The sequence below is a fragment of the Barbus barbus genome (genome assembly GCF_936440315.1).
Source record: "Barbus barbus genome assembly, chromosome: 20".
NCBI lineage: Eukaryota > Metazoa > Chordata > Actinopteri > Cypriniformes > Cyprinidae > Barbus > Barbus barbus.
In genome coordinates, this window is record NC_136748.1 from 333,670 (window position 1) to 356,219 (window position 22,550).

The following is a 22,550-nucleotide window of genomic DNA, read 5'->3' on the forward strand; positions in this document are numbered from 1 at the left end:
CAAAGTCAAACTTGGTCAGGTGCTGCAATCCAGCGGAGCACTGGGTTTGATGGGGGCACCATCTCTAGAGCAATTAAATACTCTTGTTATGCCTGAAAGGTGCCTCATAATATACTGAAATAATATCGGCATTATAATTATTGATTTTTCATTAGGCTATTTTTGGTGCCCCCTCAGCAAGTCGGTGTCCTGCGCACAGCACGTGATGCGCGTGGTGCTGTATATTAATTATGTATTATTATTTCTGTCTTTTTCGGTTATTATTTCGAAGCTGGATTGCTTTGCTGTTTATTGCTATTTTAAAACTATAACGCTACATCTATCAACATGTATTTAGATGTTATCATTGTATTCATTAATTTCTTTATTTTAATAATATTATTTCGGTCTTGTTACCGGTGAAATATTACAGTAAGACAGAACACGGGCCGAGCGGGGCTCATTCTAAAATTAGATTAGATTAGATTCAACTTTATTGTCATTATGCAGAGTACAAGTACAGAGCTAATGAAATGCAGTTAGCATCTAACCAGAAGTGCAAGAATATAGTGTTTTATATACATATAAGTGCAGAGTAAATGAAGATAAGATTTACAGAATGTGCAGTGGAATTGCTATATACAGTATTGAGCAGAGTATATACAGAATATAAATAGGAATGCAATGTAGGGATTGTATGTACATTATGAACAGAGCAATGTGGGATTATATATACACATTATGAACAGCAGAGACGTGAGAACAGTGATAATAAATAAATAAATACAGCTGGATGAGTGTGCAAAATATTGATAGAACAATGTATTCTATGCAAAATAGCAGTAGTGCAATATTTTATAGAAATAGTTTACTGTGCTTTGTACAGTAACAACTTTAGACAGTTTATAGTGTAATAACTTTAACAATGTGCAGTCTGTGCAAAATATGAGTAGTGCAAATGCATGTGTGTAAAGTACTGTGACCAGTGCAGTAATAAGCAGGTGCAGGTTAGATTGGTGGTGTGGCGTTCAGAAGTGTCACAGCCTCGGGGAAGAAGCTCTTCCTGAGCCTACTAGTGCGAGAGCGTAGGCACCTGTAACGCCTGCCGGATGGAAGGAGGGTGAAGAGTCCATGGTTGGGGTGAGAGGCATCCTTGATGATGTTTCTTGCCCTGCCCAGACAGCGCTTATGATAAATGTTCTCAATGGAAGTCAACTGGGTGCCGGTGATCCGTTGAGCAGTTTTCACCACCCGCTGGAGTGCTTTGCGGTCAGATGCGGAGCAATTGCTGTACCATACTGAGATGCAGTTCGTGAGTATGCTCTCAATGGTACAGCGGTAGTATTCCACAAGGATCCTGGGATTCAGGTGAACTTTCTTAAGGCTCCTTAAGAAGTAAAGGCGCTGCTGTGCCTTTTTGACCAGAGTGGAGGTGTTATGGGACCAGGTGAGGTCATCAGAGATGTGGATGCCAAGGAACTTGAAACTCGACACACGCTCCACTACAGCTCCGTTGATGTAGATGGGTGTGTGTGCATGACTCCTAGTCCGCCTGAAGTCCACAATGATCTCCTTTGTCTTCTGGGTGTTTAGCTGTAGATTATTGGTGGCACACCACTCAGCCAGGTGCTGCACCTCATCCCTGTAGGCTGACTCATCGTCATCCTTGATCAGACCTACCACCGTGGTGTCATCTGCAAATTTGATTATGGTGTTGGAGCCATAAACAGGAACACAGTCATGGGTGAAGAGGGAGTACAGGAGAGGGCTCAGTACGCAGCCCTGTGGCACGCCGGTGTTCAGGGTGATGATGGAGGAGGAGAGGTTATCTAACTTGATGGACTGAGGTCTGTTAGTCAGAAAATCTAGAATCCAATTGCAGATGGGTGTGCTGATTCCAAGCTGGCTGAGCTTGGAGATCAGCTTGGAGGGGATTACTGTATTAAATGCAGAACTGAAGTCTATGAACAGCATTCTCACATGTGTGTTTTGACTGTCCAGGTGGGTGAGGGCAGAGTGAAGTGCTGTTGAGATGGCGTCCTCTGTTGACCTATTGTGGCGATAGGCAAATTGGAATGGGTCTAGTGTAGCAGGGAGACAGGATTTTAAGTGGGATGCAACCAGTTTCTCAAAACACTTGGCAATGATGGGGGTGAGTGCAACAGGACGGAAGTCGTTAGGGACCGAGGCAGTGGAGTGTTTCAGTACTGGTACGATGGTGGAGGTTTTGAAGATAGTGGGGACAGTTGTTTGGGCCAGGGACAGATTGAAAATGTCCGTGAAGACCTCAGCTAGCTGCTCCGCACAGGCTTTAAGCACACGACCAGGTATTCCGTCAGGGCCAGCTGCCTTCCGTGCATTCACCTTACGCAGAGTGGAGTAGACATCTGATGTGGAGAGAGTGAGAGGCAGTTCACTGGGTTGATGCTCAGCTTTGAGTGAGATCTCCTTATTATTTTGATCAAAACGAGCATAAAAGTGATTGAGCTCGTCTGGGAGGGAGGCAGAGCTGGAGGGGGGCACAGAGTTAGGTGGTTTGTAATCTGTGATAGATTGTATGCCTTGCCACATACACCGGGGGTCTGAAGAATTGAAGTGATCTTCAATCTTCTGTTTGTGTGTGAGTTTGGCCTGGCAGATACCCTTCCTCAGGTTGGCTCTGGCTGAGCTGTAAGCCTCCTGGTCTCCAGACCTGAAGGCTGCATCTCTTGCTTTGAGCAAGAGGCGAACCTCTCTGTTCATCCAGGGCTTCTGATTGGGGAAAATTTTTATATTTTTGTGTGTGGTCACTCTGCTCACACAACTGTTGATGTGCTCCAGGACAGAGTTGGTATAAATGTCAATGTTAATCTGAGAGTTTGTGGTGGCCTGGGCAGCAAACTCACTCCAGTCTGTGTGCTGGAATTGATGTTGAAGAGTGGAGTCAGCACCTTCCAGCCAGATTTTAACAGTCCTTATTGTAGGTTTCACACATTTGATGACTGGGGTATACTTGGGGAGCAGGAACAAAGAGAGGTGATCAGACTGACCCAGGTGGGGGAGGGGTGTGACTTTGTAGGCATCACTCACATTAGTATAAACGTGGTCCAATGTTTTATGTCCCCTTGTAGTGCAGGAGACATTTTGATGAAATTTAGGGAGAACAGATCTAAAAGTGCAGTGATTGAAGTCCCCAGCAACGATAAAGGCTCCATCCGGGTGCAGGGTTTGTAATTTGCTAATAGCAGCACAAGTTATTTCATAGCCACGTTAGCATTAGCGTCCGGGGGTACATAAACTGCAGCAGCAACAATGCAAGTGAACTCACGTGGTAGATAGAATGGCCTGCACTTGATAATCAGGAACTCCAGATCAGCAGAACAGTAGGTATCAACAATGACAGAGTCTTTACACCATGATTTATTTACATAAATGCATACTCCACCACCCTTGTTTTTACCAGAGGTTGCTGCTACTCTGTCAGCCCTGAAGAGAGAGCGTCCATCCATATGGACCACGCTGTTTGGGACATCGTTGCAGAGCCATGTTTCAGTGAAGAACATAACATTACAGTCCATAAGCCATTTCTGTGTGAGGGTTCAGATCTTTAGTTCGTCCATCTTGTTCATCAGAGACCGTACATTGGCAAGGAAGATGCTGGGCAGAGCTGGTCGATGTGGGTTTAGCCTTAGCTTAGCACGCAGCCCTCCACGCTTTCCCCGTCTTTGTTTACGGTCTCGACGACGACGCCGAGCACTTCCGGCCGGTACGTGTGATCCGCTTGTCCGCGGTGATCTCAGTAGCCCCGGCGGGAGCCCATTAGCCATAATGCAATGTGTTCATATCACAGAATCTGACAGCGATCAGCGGGTCATTAACGACAGTAGAGGCGATCGCATTCACAAGCAGCCTTTACAATATATTTACAGTCTTTAGAGTCTAAAGTTTTTAAAAAAAATTGAAAAGCCCAAAGATCTGTAGACCTATCTCTGCTAAATGAATTTAACATACGTTTGTGATGCCCTTTATTTTAAGTTTCTTTTTTTTTTTTGGTTCTTTTTATTTAAACTATATTGTTACTAAATGTGTAAAAGTAATGTGTCAAGGACTTGATATTGAATTCTGTCATTTTAAAAATTCAATAAAAAAGTAAAAAAAAAGAACCATTGCGCATCTTACAGCAAAAAAAAAAACATTACATTTAATCTGTGTTTTTGTCACCAGCAATACAGTATGTTGCTCAGTGTTGTTACAGTAAGTTAAGCTCCAAGCAAAACACAATTCATTTATGAATAAATCTGCTTTTTTCTTTTGAGAAATCTAGTGAGTCAATGATTGAATAATGCATTTATAAAGACAGTCACTTGCTTCGTTCCTGAATGAATCAGCTGTTTCAACCAATCTATATAATTTCAGTTATTTAAATAATTTAACATTTCACAAGAGTTTGATAGTGCGTGTGAAAGCTTTGATAGTGAGTGAAAGACCTTATAGCAGTGTATGTGAGAGAGTTTGATGGTGTGTGCGTGAGAAGTTTGAATAATGTCTTGAACGGCCTCTCATAGTTAATCAATTCTGCTCTGCACCTCACACAAACATACTGTATTCCGCCAGAGAGCACTGCGGCTGCAACACGTCGTCATGTGCATTACTTTTGGTAGTGCTTTTGACATATTTGCAATAAATAAATGATTGCAATTGAATTTATCAGTCTGTCATGTTTTTCATATACTGTATAGAAATAGCTTTGTTTAGGTTTAGATGTAGGAGTGGGATTAGCGACTATAAAAACATTTTTGAATGCTATATTGTTACTAAATTCAATTTCAATTAAATTAAATTCAAGTTTATTTGTATAGCGCTTTTTACGATACAAATCGTTGCAAATCAGCTCTACAGGAATTTAAGTTTCCACAATATATTTATATATTGCAGAACCTTAATATATTTAACTTATGGCAAAATTTGGTAATTCTGTATGTTGTCTGAGCTTTGGCATCCTCTGAGGTCCTCTGAGGGGTTGGCATTATCTTTTCTCAGGTGTTCGGTCATCTCAGATCATTTAAGGGTTGGATCCAGACTGAAGCTTCTGTCATTCCTAGTTACCACGGGATGTTAATCAACAGAGAAACAAATAGAGACATAATTAGCATGACTGCTGTTCCATCTAAGCAAAAATGATTTGTTCAACCCAAGCTAAAGAATAATAATAATGTACATTTGATCAGATATAACTGCAGTACAAGATTATAAGATGCATTATGTGAATGCTTGGCTAAAGAGATGTCTTTAATCTAGATTTAAACAGAGAGAGTGTGTCTGAACCCCGAACGTTATCAGGAAGGCTATTCCAGAGTTTGGGAGCCAAATGTGAAAAAGCTCTACCTCCTTAAGTGGACTTTGCTATCCTAGGTACTACCAAAAGTCCAGAGTTTTGTGACCTTAGAGAGCGGGTTGGATTGTAGCGTGGTAGAAGACGAGTTAGGTACGCAGGAGCTAAACCATTTAGGGCCTTATAGGCAAGTAATAATATTTTGTAAATGATACGGAACTGAATAGGTAGCCAGTGCAGAGACTGTAAAATTGGAGTAATATGATCATATTTTCTTGACCTGGTAAGAACTCTAGCCGCTGCATTTTGGACTATCTGTAGCTTGTTTATTGAATATGCAGGACAACCAGTTAGCAGTGCATTACAATAGTCCAGTCTAGAGGTCATGAATGCTTGAACTAGCTTTTCTGCATCAGAAACAGGTAGCATGTTTCGAAGCTTGGCAATGTTTCTAAGATGGAAGAATGCTGTTTTTGTAACATGGGAAATATGATTTTCAAAGGACAAGTTGCTGTCTAACTGTTGTACCATGGTGCAGTACGTTTTTCTTTAACCTTTTTCAATTTGAGGGGGGCAACAGCTTCTAATGTATTAGAGAAGATAGTGCCCATGTTGCTAGTCATTTCTTCTAGTTAATGCGTATTTATGGGTACACAGAGCAGTTGAGATAAATCAGGTAGGTTATTTGTGAATCTGTCTTTGGTGGCTGGAACAATAGTTCTGCCCGGACGATAACGCGGAGCCATATAACTAATATCAGTAATACGCAGCATGCACGATACAAGGAAATGATCAGTAACATCATCACTTTGAGGTATGATATCTATATCGGTAAGATCAATTCCATGCGATATAATTAAATCTAGCGTATGATTAAAACGATGAGTGGGCCCGGTGACGTTTTGCTTGACTCCAAAACAGTTTATTAGGTCAGTAAACGCAAGTCCTAACGCATCATTTGTATTATCAACGTGAATGTTAAAATCTCCGACAATTAGCACTTTATCAACATTAACCAATAGATCTGACAGGAAATCTGCAAATTCTTTTAGGAAATCTGTATATGGCCCTAGCGGTCTATACACAGTAGTCAGAGCAAGAGATGAGAGAGATTTCTTTTGCATATCTAACAGTGTAACATTAAGCAGAAGTATTTCGAATGAGTTAAACCTCCTGTATCCTGTTTTCTGAGTAACATTGAGAATATCACTATATATTGTTGCCACACCGCCGCCACGGCCAGTCTGACGGGGCTCATGTTTATAACAGTAGCTCGGTGGAGTAGACTCATTTAGACCAAAATATTCATTTGGTTTCAGCCAGGTTTCAGTCAGGCAGAGTACATCAAAATTATTATCTGTGATCATTTCATTTACAATAACTGCTTTGGGTGCGAGTGATCTAATATTTAGGAGCCCAAGCTTTAAAAATAGTTTTTGTTCATTTATTTTGCGTTTTTCTGGTTTAATCACGATCAGATTTTTTCTAGATCCTGCATTAAATTTATATTTTGACCTCGCTATTCGGGGAACAGACACAGTCTGTATAGATTGGACAACGCAAGTACTTCTATCATTTAAGTGGGTAGAACGAAAGTCATCATAGCAGTTATTTGAGAATTGGCTTACTAGTCAGATGGAGCGTAGCGTCCTGGAGATGCTGTCCGACAGGAGTTCTGCTCCGACTCTGCTGGGGTGCAGGCCATCAGCACGGAAAAGCCTAGGACGCTCCCAGAAAAGATTCCAGTTATTAACAAAGAGCAGTTTCTGTTCTTTACACCATGACAATAACCATTCGTTTAAAGCAAACAGTCTACTGAACCTTTCGCTTCCTAGTCGATACGTGGGAAGCGGTCCTGACACGATGATCGTCGTCGCGGCCGAAATGCTGCATACCGTCTCGATCAGTAAAGTCGTAAAGTCGTCGTAAAGTCGTGACGTATTGTCAAGTATGGTGACCCATACTCGAAATTGGTGCTCTGCGTTTAACCCATCCAAGTGCACACACACAGCAGTGAGTAGTGAACAAATGCACACACACACACACACACACACACCGTGAACACACACCCGGAGCAGTGGGCAGCCATGCTGCAGCGCCCGGGGAGCAGTTGGGGGTTCGGTGCCTTGCTCAAGGGCACCTCGAGCAAGGCACCCAAGGGCACCTCGAGCAAGGCATCAGGCTCCTGAAGTCCCTCTTCAGTGTCTCCGTCTGCTGCAGCTTGGTGTCATTAACCCCCGCGTGCAGCACGACAGCACTGATGCTCTCGTCGCCCTTCAGGATTGCGGGTATCTGTGCAGAAACATCGAGAACACGAGCACCAGGGAAACAGTGAATGTGCACTTTACCTTCAGCTAACGTAGCACGGACGTGCCGGACGATGGAGTCTCCGACGATCACAGCGTTGCGTTCCGTCTCGTGGAGGGGAGTTCCGGGTGGAGATCTCGAAGACCGGAGGCGGCGAGGTCGTCGCCCCGGGCTTGGCTCGTGTCACCCAGGGTCCGTGGCGTCCCGGTGCCGGAGTGAAGGACATCTGGGAAGATCGCGTCCTGGGTGCACAGGGTCTGTGCAGAGAAACACATGGAGTAGAGGTGGTGGGAGTGTTAGCAGCGTGCTGTATACTTACCCCGGACTTGTGAGCATCAGCCCGGGATGTTTCCAGTGCGGCTCTCCGCTCTCTCAGCTGGGACTGCTTCTCCACCAGGTCACGGATCTGCTTCTCCATGGCCTCCAGCTCCAGCTGCACCGAATGCAGCTCGAACGTGTCCTCACCTGCACTCAAAGGTAGACACAAATCCACCATTTAAGCAAGTAAGAGTGAAGCAATGGTAATGTGTGTGAATAGAGTATTAGCAATCTAAGCGAGATTAGCGGCAGCCACGCTGCCGATGCTAACGGGCTATAAGCTAATAGCAGACTCGAGAAATCAAAATAAACTAGTGATAACAAGGCGCTCTGATTGGTTTTGTTTTAGAATGCTATAGTGGATATATTCACACGTTATAGAAACGAAAATGATAGTGTATAAAATTGTTTTAAAGATAGAAAATAGACGATAAAGAATCAATTTGACGGAGCTCAAACTCAAAACACGTCACAAAAACAGTCACAAATCAGCGCAGCGCATGTTAAATGTTTTATTTTCCTGCATATTTCGGTCAATTGCATTTAATATCCTATTATATTCGCTATAAAATGGGTAAGTTTAGGTTAGCGCGGGTAGGTTAGGGTCTAAAATCTAGCTTATTGATAAAATTATAAAAATGCATTGATATGAATATCCGAATTATATAAAAGATACGTAAATATTTTTTCGTTTTTAACTAAAAATGCGTATCGATTTGTACGTTTTAAACGTTGAAATGCATCTAAATTGTACTTTTAGCATCAATAAAAACGTAAAAAAATTTACGTTGTGTGCTTGTAAATGTTACGTATTAATATCTCTAAACATGAGACCAGGCTGCCAGATCACAGTGCTACCAGTAATACTCTATCTCTCACATCCAATCTGAAACAGACAAATATTCATGCAAGCACCACGCCATTCAGTGGAGCCAAATATCTAAGGAACCAATTCATTTCAATGAACCTTTCCTCAATTCACCAGTTCGTTTGGACCAATTCCGTCAAGTATACACAATCATATTAGATTCAAGATTCAAGATTCAAGATTTTTATTTGTCACATACACAATTATACAGGGTATAACCAGCAGTGAAATGTAGGTCAGGTCCGCTCCAAGGACAGTGCAATTATAAAGTATACAATTATTAAGAAAAAGAAAAGTAGAAAAAAAGAGAATAAAATAAAATAAAAGATAAAAAAATATAAATATAAATATAAATATGAATGTACAGGTCAGTATGTTGTTGACTTAAATAGCAATAAGAGGAATGTGCAAAAAGAATGTGCAAAAAGTTGTCCAGGGTATTTAAATAGCAGCAATACGAGGTAGAGAAAAATTATGAATAGCTTATTGATATGGCGATATTTACATGGAGTCAAGTGATGTTATGACACAGAGTTAGAGTTTAGGAGCCTGATGGCCTGGGGGAAGAAGCTCCTCTTAAGTCTCTCAGTTTTTGCCATCAGACTACGGAAGCGCTTACCAGATGGAAGCAAAGTGAATAGACGGTTACCAGGGTGATTAGAGTCCTTGATGATTTTAACAGCTCTACTTTTGCAGCGTTTGAGCTAGATGTCCTGCTGAGAGGGGAGAGCAGACCCTGAGATGCGCTCAGCTAAGCGCACAACTCTCTGTAGTGCTTTGCAGTCCTGATTGGAGGTGTTTCCATACCACACTGAGATGCACTGAGTCAATACACTTTCTATGGTCCCTGAATAGAAAGTTTTCAGGATTGCTGGTGAGACCCTGAATTTCCTCAGCTGTCGCAGATGGTACAGTCTTTGCCTGGCCTTCTTAACCTGTGTTTGGATGTGTGTAGTCCAAGTCAGGTTCTCTGAGATGTTTACACCGAGGTACTTGAAGTTGCTCACCCTCTCCACAGGGGTCCCACTGATCATAAGAGGAGTGTAGGGCTGCTGCTGTCTCTTCCTAAAGTCCATGATCAGCTCTTTAGTTTTGCTCACATTCAGAGAGAGACAGTTGTCCTGGCACCATGATGTGAGTCTCTCTACCTCATCCAAGTATGCGGTCTCATCGTTGTTGGAGATGAGGCCCAGAACCACAGTATCATCAGTGAATTTGATAATAGATGTGGAGCTGTGACACGGACACGGTGATTACAGGATCTTCACTGCTCTGCCTGCTGCTCCCTGACGCGCTGGTCGGCAGAGACGCGCCGCCGCCGTTGTCATCGAAGCGGCCGAAGAAGATGTTTAACTCATCGACCAGCAACGGATCTGCTCTCACCTCAGCGGAGGATTTGTTTCCAAAGGCACAGATGGTCCTCAGTCCCTGCCACATCCGTCGAGAGTCATTGAGCTGGAAATGAGACTCAATTCTCTCTCTGTATCTGTGTTTAACGGCTCTTACTGCGCGTCGGAGAGCATAGCACGATGCTTTGTACTCGCTCATATTCCCGGTCAGAAGAGCCTCATTGTAAGCGGCAGTGCGTGTGTTAACCGCAGCACGGCTTGTTCCGTCCACCCACGGTTTCTGGTTGGAGAATGTCCTAATAGTTATTGTTTCTGTAGCTTGCTCGGTTAGCGTGTTTACAAAGCTCAATGCTACATCCGTGAACTCGCTGACGTCAGAAGAACTCGCCCGGAACATGTCCCAGTCGACGTCATCAAGAGCCGCCTGCAGCATAGCCTCTGAGTGGGAGGACCAGCGTGTCACTACTCTCTGCACCGGAGGATCCTGAACGAGCCTTTGTTTGTATCCCGGTGTTAGAAAAATGATGGCATGGTCCGATTTGCCAAAAGCCGGTAGTGAGCGGGCTTTGTAGGCATTCTTGAACTGAGTGTAGCAATGATCCAGTGTGTTTGGTCCTCTAGTTGGACAGGATACATGTAGATGAAAGTTCGGCATGACCTGCTTGAGGTTGGCTTTGTTAAAGTCTCCCGCGATGATAAAGGCAGCGTCAGGATGTTTGATGATGTAGCCGCTGAGCACATCGTGAAGTTCAGACAAAGCCAAGCCGGTGTCCGCCTGTGGTGGAATGTACACAGCAGTAACAATGATCGATGAAAACTCCCGGGGCAGATAAAATGGGCGGCAAATAATGGAAAGATGTTCCAGATGAGGCGAGCAGGAATGCGACAGAATGGAGATATTCCTGGGATCACACCATTTCTTGTTAATCATGAAACACACTCCTCCACCCCTGGATTTACCGGCCTCTGCTGTTCTGTCCGTCTGAAAAACAGAGAAGTTCTCACTGGGCATTACAGCAGTGTCCGGGACCATGGACGAAAGCCACGTTTCTGACAAACAAAGGATGTTACAGTCCCTTATGTCCCGTTGGAAACTAATCCTGGCTCTAAGATCGTCCATCTTATTTTCCAAGGATTGGACATTTGCGAGCAGAATGCTTGGGAGAGGAGGACAGTGAGCCCTTTTCCTGAGTCTATCTCGAATCCCAGCGCATTTCCCGCGGTGTTTCTTGATCCGTCGCCTCGGGGGGATATTGTTCGTCTCCGCGTTCCGAAGAATCTTCAGAGGCCATGAAGGATTCCTGGATAAAGTGTCCTGAAACAGGTTGGTGTAGCGGTTTCCAATGTCCAAAAGCGTTTCTATGTTGTAGGTGATCAGTGCCGACGTGAAATGTGTAAAAAGAGAAAGTAAAAGTAAGTAAAAAAGTAAGTTAAAGCAAAATCTCAGCGGAGCGGCCTGAACTGCGTCCGAACACAGCGGCGCCATTTTGTCCATTGGGTAATTTAATTATTAAATTACCCAATAATTAAATGCGGATGTTTTACGTCTAAATCTGTATAGAATGATTCGTTCACTGATTGTCACACCTGTTCATTGAGTGCAGCTGCGCAGACACCATCCATATCTACAAGTTTCTTTTAAAACAACAACAAAATTCATTGCATTTTATAACTAAATCCAACCCAGTGTCATCATTTATGTTGCAGTAGTAAAAAAAAATAATTGAGAAGTTAAGCTGTTAAGCAAGCAGGTGATGGCAAATAGATCGAAATGTCTTACATGTGTAAGCTTTGCCAATTCAGCACAGCGTCCATTTCAACATTCGTTTTGCATGTTAAAATGCACAGAAATCTCTCAAACATTACATTTCAATGTGGACATGCAAAATGTCCTGCTACTTTTAAGACAGTGTGTGCACTTCGGAAGCATATGCACCGATTCCATATGCACGCCGTTAAACCATTGCCACAGGCATGCTTGGATACGCGTTAACATGCAAAATCCGGGGTTGTGGCTTTGTGACAGAATGTATGTCAACTTTATGTGATCATCTCCGGATGCATATTAAAGACGGGGAAAAAGTGCCGTGCCCCTATGATAACTGTTCCAAATTTTTTCATCTTCGTTCATCGTTCTCCTCACACGTAAGTCACAAACATAAAATGAAATCTCACTGCACCTATACTGCCACTGTAAGCACAGCTACCTCATCAACCTATGAAAAGACTCAAACAAGCTTGGATGGGGGGAACAGTATTGCTAATGTTGAAGTGGAGGAGCTGGATGGAGATAATGCAAGTAATGAGTTAGTAGATGAGTGATTTTATGAACAACCTGGACTTGTTTTATCTCCAAATGCAAGCTAAAATGCTGTTGCCAGCCAGTGTGATTCAGAAGCTAATTGAAGAGCTCCAGGAGGTGCAGAGTTACAGCACAGCCCATCTTTTGTCTAAACTCGATCAGGAATGAACAAAGTTAAATGTCCCTGAAAATGATATTAGGCATCTCCTTGATGATCTTTCCAAAAATGACCTCCTGAAAAGATGCAACGAGGGAGTATTTAGGACAGATGAGATGCGAAAGTCCTTCTTCAAGAGTAAATTCAATTATGTTGATCCAACCTCAGTTTATCTGGGTATTAGTGCAAATGGAAAAGAGAGGTTTTGCTAGTATGTGTCCATTAAAGATACAGTGAAGGGATTACTCTCTCAGACCTCAGTTCAACAGCAGTATCTCCTGGCAAAATCAGACACACCAGCAACCCCAGATGTGCTGGAAGACCTGAGAGATGGTAAAGTCATCAAAAACAATAAATTGCTACAGGAATCACCATCCTCAGTATCCATAATCTTGTTTCAAGATTCATTTGAAGTTACTAATCCTCTGGGGTCTGGCAGAAAGAAACATAAGGTTTTAGCAGTGTATATGACACTAGCAGAGATCGCAACACACAACAGGTCTTCTGTTGATCCAGTGCAGCTTGTATTATTGTGTAGGGAGGAGGACTTCAAATTTTTTGGCCAAGAAAAGGTGTTTTCTGCTGCAGTTCGTGACTTGAAAGCAATGGAGGAAACTGGAATTCATGGTCCTAATGGGAGCATTGTGAGGGGTACTGTGATCGCTATAACTGGGGACAATCTAGGGTCACACTGCATTGGAGGATTTACTGAAAACTTCAGTAAAAGCCGATATTTTTGTAGGTGCTGCCTCATAGACAGGGAATCCTTCCAGCAAACACCCACAAAATCAGGTCCTGTCAGATCAGTAGAAACTTACAACAACTCTGTGGCACAAGCATCATTACAGGAAGAAATGGCCAGTGGGGTGAAGTTTGACTCTGTCTTCAATCAGTTAATGTATTATCATGTTTGTCAGCCAGGTCTTCCTCCCTGTTTGGGTCATGACCTGTTTGAGGGAATTGTTTCTGCTGATCTAGCTTTGTACATAAAGCACTTGGTGACAGTTGAGAAACAGTTCACTTATTGCCAGTTAAACAGGATCATATTAAACTTCCCATACAAGGACAGGGATGCTAACAACAAACATGTGAGATCATCTCAACATGTGAGATACGGCCAGATGGTGTAAAGCTTGGAGGGCATGCTGCTCAAAACTGGTGCCTCTTGCGTCTCCTTCCTTTAATGATTGGGGACAGAATTGAAACTCCACTTGAAGATGATGTTTGGAAGTTGTGTCTCAAGCTGAGGGAGGTTGTTTATCTAATATGTGCACCCAGGATCCATACTAACCAAGTAGCAATACTTAAGGTTCTAATTGAGGAATACCTCCAACTAAGAAGCACTTTATTCCCAGGAAAACCACTGCAACCCAAACATCATTACCTTGTCCATTACCCAGAGCTCATTCTCTATTTTGGTCCTCTTATTCGACTGTGGACATTGCGCTTCGAAAGCAAGCACAGCTATTTTAAGCAATGTCCAAGAAAACTTCACAACTTTAAAAATCTCTGCAGTACTTTAGCTGAAAGACACCAGTTCCTACAAGCATATTTACAAGCTGGCAGATTATTTCCTCCAATTCTTCAAACAGGGGAAACAACAAAGTTTGATGACCAGCTTTACCAGACTGGCATTCAGAATGCTGCCAGTGTCAAAGGACTTCGTCCAGAGGATATTCTTGAAACTGCATCTGTTACATTCAAAGGGACGATGTACAAAAGGGGCATGTTGTTGTAGTTCAACAAAATGACGCAGGCTACTTATTTGGAAAAATTGTGCTGATACTGATTAATCAGTCATGTGTGCATTTTGTTGTTGAGCAGTATCAGTCGGTGCCTGTAGTGGACATGGGTGTACACTGTCTACAAAACACTGATGCTTGTTATGTGTGTCTGACCGTGGACAGTCTTGCAGATTACTACCCATTACCTACATATAATCAGTTCGGTCTCCACTTGATTGCCATGCACCCTTCTGTGTGTTACAGATAAAAAACAAGTTAAAAACAAAAATGGACTCCATTGTGAGTGCGAAGAAGATATTACACATCTGCTCTCACCTATTCAGTGCAGAAAAATTCTCCATTCCTTCAAAAAAAGGTAAGAATTTCATTATAGATGCATTTTTATTTGATTTGCCATATTTGAAAATGTTTGTATATCTCTGATGATGATTTAAAAAAAATAAATACTTTTTGATCTGTATGCAGATTCAAGTCTCAAATCAGCCACCTCTTTACCTGAATCAGAAATTGTTGCTTCATCCAGCATTGTATTTTACCCCACTCAAGGAAACATTCTGTGTGAGAACAGCAGTTGGTTGGACAGGTTCCAGGTGCCATAGGACAAAATGAGGCCCGCTCTTAAAAGAGCGATTGATGCTGATAAGAGGCCAGAGCCAGAGGATCGCCGACACATGGTGAGAGTCATCGTCGATTCGATGAGAGTGCATTGCTTAAACCCATCACGCAAGGACTGCTCAGCAGTAGCCAAAGAAATAACCCAGACATATTCACAAAGCTTTTTAGACAAAACAGAGGAAGGCGAAATAATTGGATGTGGATACTTCAGTTTAATGAATCAGCTGAAGACCAGGATTGAGTATGTAAATCGAGGTCATACACTGTCCCGTCTGAGGAAGCCCAGATGCTCCCAGACAAGTGATGACCAGACATCCACTGCCAAATGTGCTAAAATCGATAGTTACGGATGTATTACTTGGCAACCACAGGATTACCCAGAGGGGGAATCATCTGCTTCACTTGAAGAAAAGAGAAAAGAGATGGTGGATCTATTCACTCAAGAGGGGCCAAGGGCAACTGAGAGAGGGACGGTAAAAGAGCTAATGACAATCACATATGCAAAATAGCGAGAGGACATAAATTCAGATCCACCCCTCAGCATTATTGGCATAAGAAGTGGCCATTTCTCCTGTCTTTTAACTTCTTACTGTTCCACTTTACTACCCTCACTGGCATTGAACTGCACTCAAGACTGAAAAATGACTTGGATAAAAAGGGGAAAAGGCTTCTGGAGTTCTTTCATGCTCAGATTATGAAGTGGAGTAAAGAAGTTAAAACTGTTTTGAAAGAAGCCTTGAAGGATGACCGAGAGGGTACAGATGGTCTTGCAGCGATTCTGATCATGATGACATATTTCCCTATGACATGCTGCGCAGAAGTTGTTCGGCTCAATGAGTTCTATATGTGTACTGAGTTTCATATGAATACGTGCAACTATGTGTGAGCTATACATCAAGTTTTCTGACAATTTTCCAGGGGGCGCCGTAGAGCCCCTGTGCCACACTCGGGTCTCAGCCTCTGTGGCGTCCTAATGGCCGCGGATTCCAACGTGCGTGACAATTTTCAAGAGTTTTTGGGCACGTTAAGGCCCCCAAAAGTACCCGGATAGTCGAAAAAAAAATAAAAAAAATTAAATAAATAATAATAATAATCCTTAGGGGAATTATTATTGAAATAAATTATTGAAATAAGCCTGGCTTATTTGGTAAACTAGTTTTATGAAACAGCCCCCAGGTTTATTTCAGTTAGTCTGACTTATTTTGAACCAAATCGATTGACAATAAGTCAGACTAACTGAAATAAACCTGGTTTATTTGGTAAACCTTTACCACCAGAGACAGTAATATATTGGATCTGTTACATGTTGGGTTTTTTGTGACTGTTCCATGTCGGGTTTTCTGTTTTCCCCTGTGTCCTAGTTCAGTTTAATTAGTCATTGTGTACACCTGTCCTTCCCAATTATCTGCCCCTTTATAAGTTCCTGTCTTTGTTAGTCTCACCGTCGGTTATTGTTTCTTCTATGATGTGTGTGCACTCCTGTGTCTGTATCTGCTCCTGGATCTCTGATTCTCTGAAAAGAGAAGGTAATTGTTTATGCTTGTCGTGTGTTCGTTGTTCCGCACAGCACCGTAACAGGATCACTGTTACACAACAATAAAGGACGCATATCACTCGGTTCCACGAGCAGCTTTAGGACTCTCTGATCACTGTTTGGTTAATCTTATACCGTCCTACAGGCAGAAACGTAAGTCTGCAAAGCCTGTATTAAGATCTATTAAAAGATGGACTAACGAAACAGAGCGGGATCTACAAGCCTGTTTCGACCTCACTGATTTGACTGTTTTTGAAGCCGCTGCCATCGATCTGGACGAGCTCACAGAGACTGTAACATCTTATATCAGTTTCTGTGAGGACATGTGCATTCCTACCAGGACTCATCTCTTCTACAACAATGACAAACCATGGTTCACTGCCAAACTCAGACAGCTCCGTCAGGCCAAAGAAGATGCTCACAGACAGGGGGATAAAGTCTTGTACAAACAGGCCAAATGCACACTGGAAAAGGAGATCAGAGTGGCAAAGAGGAATTATTCTGACAAGCTCAGGAACAAATTCTCTTCCAGTGATCCTGCTTCAGTGTGGATAGGAATGAAGGACATCACCAGCTACAAGACACCATCCCCCAGCACTCTGGAGAATCAACACCTGGCAGACGACTTAAACGAGTTCGTTTGTCGTTTTGAACGATCACCCCACACCCGCCCAGAACACGCCTCCACACAACCATTCACACCTCCAGCAACCCCTCTCTCCCCCACATCTACGATTCAAATCAGCGAAGATGATGTGTGCCAGGTCTTCAGGAAGAACAAAAGAAGGAAAGCACCTGGTCCAGACGGTGTGTCACCAGCCTGCCTAAAAATCTGTGCTGATCAGCTGGCCCCCATCTTTACACAGATCTTCAATAGATCACTGGAGCTGTGTGAAGTCCCCTCATGCTTCAAACGCTCCACCATCATCCCCGTCCCAAAGAAACCCCAAATTACTGGACTTAATGACTACAGACCTGTGGCCCTAACGTCTGTAGCCATGAAATCATTTGAAAGACTGGTTTTGGCTTATCTGAAGGACATCACTGGACCCTTACTGGACCCCCTGCAGTTTGCCTACAGAGCAAACAGGTCTGTGGATGATGCAGTCAACATGGGACTGCACTTCATCCTGCAGCATCTGGACAGACCAGGGACTTATGTGAGGATCCTGTTTGTAGACTTCAGCTCCGCTTTATCACAGAAACAATTCAAAATAAACTAACTCAGCTCTCCGTCCCCACCTCCGTCTGCCAGTGGATCAACAGCTTCCTGACAGACAGACAGCAGTTAGTAAAGCTTGGTAAATTCACATCCAGCACTCGAACCATCAGCACTGGAGCTCCTCAGGGCTGCGTTCTCTCCCCACTGCTCTTCTCCCTCTACACCAACGACTGCACATCTAAAGACCCCTCTGTCAAGCTCCTGAAGTTTGCAGACGACACCACACTGATCGGCCTCATCCAGGACGGTGACGAGTCTGCTTACAGACAGGAGGTTAAGGAGCTGGCTGTCTGGTGCAGTCTCAACTCAACAACCTGGAGCTTAACACGCTCAAAACTGTGGAGATGATTGTGGACTTCAGGAGAAATCTCCCTGCTCTCCCCCCACTCACCATCATGAACAGCACTGTGACTGCAGTGGAGTCATTCAGATTCCTGGGCACCACCATCTCTCAGGATCTGAAGTGGGACATTCACATTGACTCCATTGTCAGGAAGACCCAGCAGAGGTTGTACTTTCTTCGCCAGCTGAGGAAGTTCAACCTGCCACAGGACTTACTGAAACAGTTCTACTCCGCCATCATCGAATCCATCCTCTGCACTTCAATAACTGTCTGGTTCAGCTCAGCTACCAAATCTGACCTCAGAAGACTACGGAGGGTGGTCCAGACTGCTGAGCGAATCATTGGTACAACCCTCCCCACTCTCCAAGAACTGTACTCATCCAGAGTGAGCAAAAGGCTGGCAAAATCACTCTGGACCCCTCACATCCAGCACACTCCCTCTTTGAACTGTTACCGTCTGGTCGACGCTACAGAGCTCTGTGCACCAGAACGACCAGACACAGGAACAGTTTCTTCCCTCAGTCAATACATGTCAATACAGTCAATCTCATGAACACTCAATAATAAACGTGGAACACACAACTAATACATTATCCATCCACCACACTCACTTATTTTATTTTTATTTTTCTCATTTCTAATTTGCACATACTTGACTTGACCTTTGTGTTTTTTTTTTTGTTTTTTTTTTTGCTGCTTTTTACATTGGTTATTGGCTATTTGTTGTTATTTTGTTTTTATTACCTGTATCCTGTCCTGTTACTGTCTTTCTGTTGCACTGTGGAGCTTCTATCACTACAACAAATTCCTTGTATGTGTAAACATACTTGGCCAATAAAGCTCATTCTGATTCTGATTCTGATTTATAACGTTATTTCATAACGTTTTATGAAACAGGCCCCTGCTCTGGGTCAGGGTAGCCGTAATGTAAGTTACCATGGTGATTAAACCCGCTCAAAACCAAAAAACTCAAAAACCTTAATCAAACACACCTGATCCAGCTAATTAAAGTCTTCAGGATTACTAGACACCTCCAAGGGCCTCTGAGGGAAGTCTAGCCCACATACAGTCACCCTGGTGGGTATGATACGTCATTGATGATCCGAGTTGAGCTTCGGAAGCGTTAAAATATGGTTAGAATTACCAAAATTTCATTCACTTTAACATTATTCTTTAAACACTATTTCTGTAAAATGGTGCTTTAGAATACTTATGGCAGAAATAATTATTTTCTAATTATTAAATCATTGTTTATGTTGATTAGCCCCATAAAACCTATTATGTTTTTATTTTGGGGGTCATTTGTTTTGTGACGATACATTCATACATTAATTATATTTATTAAAATGATTAATTTTACCATGGTGAATATGCCGAGGTAAGGTTGCTGCCACTCAGGGGAGAAATGCGACAGTTGTATCCAAATGTTGGAGACAGTGGAAAGGCGGTATATGTGTCTTCCATGATCCGGGCGTCATTAGGGTTTCTGGGCAAGGGACAGGTTATTCCCTTGCACCACCATTGACTGACTGGTGTACTTTGCAATTTGAAGACCTGTTTCTAGGTCAGAAAGAAGGTAGAAAATAACTTTTCAAAAATCTTTACCAACATTATAAGTGAACCTCAAGGTACATTAAAATAATAATATAGAAAAACCCCATCATAATCCCTTACACCTTGGTTATATCAGGACATGTCTCAGCCTACATTTGCTTAACAGGTGAAGACATTTCAATATTGCCACACCACATCTCTGTCTGCAACGTTGGCACCACCCTTGTGTTCTCCATCTCTGCTGGCTCTGCCTTATTCTCCTGCTCGGCGGGCTCCACCCTGGTGGTTCTTCTGCTCTGCTTGGTCCCCCAAGGTCTTCAGGCCTACCATCCGACAGTCTCCCCTTGTCTTTCGCTGCTCCACCACCTTCCTGGACTGTTTGTTTTATATTGCTTGTTTCATTTTGTGGAGCAGAAGGGGTGGAGCGACAAATTGCAGACGATGGATTGGAAGTCCGTGAAAAAGACCTCCACGGCCAGATAGAGATTGTCAAAGAAGCTGAAACACAGAACACAGAGAGAAAATCTACGGCCCCAAGGGTCTGAACAGGAAATACAGCGAGCTTATCAACAGTCTCCTTGGGCATGACTAACAGGGTTGCAATTTCAGTGTTGGTCTCCTTGAGAGTGGCTGGACAGACAGACAGTTTAATACCAGACCCATTACTGGAAACAGGACAAACAAACTGTTCACAACTCAGGCTTATTGTCTTGAACTGGACAGACAGACAATTCATAATCAGATTCGACTGCAGAATTCAAACCAACAGACAGTTCACAATTGGATGCATTGACTGAAACTGGACTTGTAGACCTCATAACTAACATCAGTAACTGAAACTGGACAGGTGATCAATTCAAAATCAAAAGCATTGACTGATAATCGATTGGCAGACTGTTCAGTGATTGAAGCTGGATAGATAGACGATTCATACTCAGACCTATTAATAGAAACTGGATAGATATTAGAGTCATTGTCTAAAACAGGACTGACTGAAAGTTCATCAGACATATTACTTGAAATTGGACAGACAGATGGCTCAACATCAGTCCTTCTTAAGAGACTCTCGCTGCACTATTTACAAAACCGAAATTATGGATCTGATCAACTGGTCTCTAAATGCAATTGACACCATCTTCTCGACTAGGAAAGCGGGATCTGGAGAACCGGAATGTCCCGCTGGGACGTTTGCTGCTGGCTACACGATGGACGCATGGGAGAGATGGCGGGTCGTGTGTCTGGCGGCTCTCTCCGTGGAGGACATTGAAGACATCTTCTTATTCGGAACCATGATAACTGGGTTTCTGCTGTTTGGATTAGGCGTTGCCCTAAATTATCAGAAAATTAAGGAGACGGGACTGGCTATCCAAAACTTCTCACGGCTGCCCGTCATGATGGAGTCTGTGGGCAGAGCGGTCGCCTCGGAGACTGAGGCGATTAACCGCAATATGGATTTGATCACGGCTAAGCTCTCGGCTTTGGAAAGAAAAATTGATGGACATGGAGATCAGAATGGACAATGAGAATAGCTGTGAAACTGGAAGACAGCTGTTCGCACTAAGACAAAACAATCTTATCTCTTTCCGGCTTCCCACAACAGAACGGCTTGGCAAGGCCGCCCTGGTATCAACTCTCCGGTGAATACTGCAGGGAGACGCTCTTTCTTCCATTCCCTCCTCCCAAAAACACCTTGTTATTGTCGGGCGCTTGTGCTCTGTCCAAGGTCGTTTCTATGGCAATTGCTATGTCGCATCACAACCTGCGAACTGAGTCGACTGGTTTGGAGTGCTGGCGAAACGGATTTCAAGGCATACGAACTCACACGAACTTACACATACACACACTCATACACCTCCCTACCCCCATCCCACGCCTTCGTCGCTTCATCCTGTCAGGTGTTAACGGGTCCGTGGGTTTGCGCTGTGATGGCTGCTGGCCGGATGGCTGTTTCGTCTGAACTAGGATTACTATGCAAGTTATGTTCCTGTGTTGACTGTGCTTTATGCTGAGGTTTTTTGTCTGTTCTCACACTGCACTCTCTTCCAAGGACGTAGTGTGAGGACACTTTTTTTTCTCCTCTCTTTCCTCATGTTATGCTGTATTTCTTCTTCTCTATTGCATTTCGTTGCCTTGTACCTACATGTGCAATGACAATAAATTGAATCCAATCCAATCAGACACATTTGGAGAAGCAGAACAGGCAGATACTTCATGAGTGGTCACTTTGTCAGTGACAGGGTTAACAGGGCAGACATAGAGTGGTCTTTTAGTTTCTGGATTCATGACAGGCAGGATTAAAAGTTCCAAGGCAGGTTTTTGGGCTGTGACAGACAGTTCAAACTCAGACATATCTGGGGAAACTTAACGTGCAGATAGTCCATAGTTCGGCTCACTGACTGAAACTGACAATACAGATGGGTCATAATCAGGCATAGGAGACACTGAAAAAGCAAGCAGTTCATATGTGGAATCATTAATTGAAACCGGCAAGACTGATGACTCTAACTCAGCATTGTTGACTGGTTCTGGACAAACAGGAAAATCAAACACACACTATGACACTGGACAAGTTGACAGTTCACAATTAGATTCATAGATAGGGCAGATAGTTCACAAGTGGTCTCTGGGCTTGTGACAGGTAGAGTTAAGGGTTCATTGGTGATCTCTTTAGGCGTGATAAGGCGACTAGGGCATTCAAGAAATTCGTTTGTGGTCTCTGGGGTCATGACAGGGTTAGCAGCGCATACAAAAAGTTAATTTACGGCTTTCGTAGCCGCAACAGGCAATGTTGAGAGTTCATAGGCAGCCTCCTTGGCTGGGTCGGGTCAGGACAATAGCTTATAATTGGCCTTCATGGCTGGTTTGGAACAAGGCAAGAGTTCACAGACGGCCTCCTTAGCTGTGACAGGATAAACAGGGAGTTCCCAGACAGCCTCCATAGCCGTG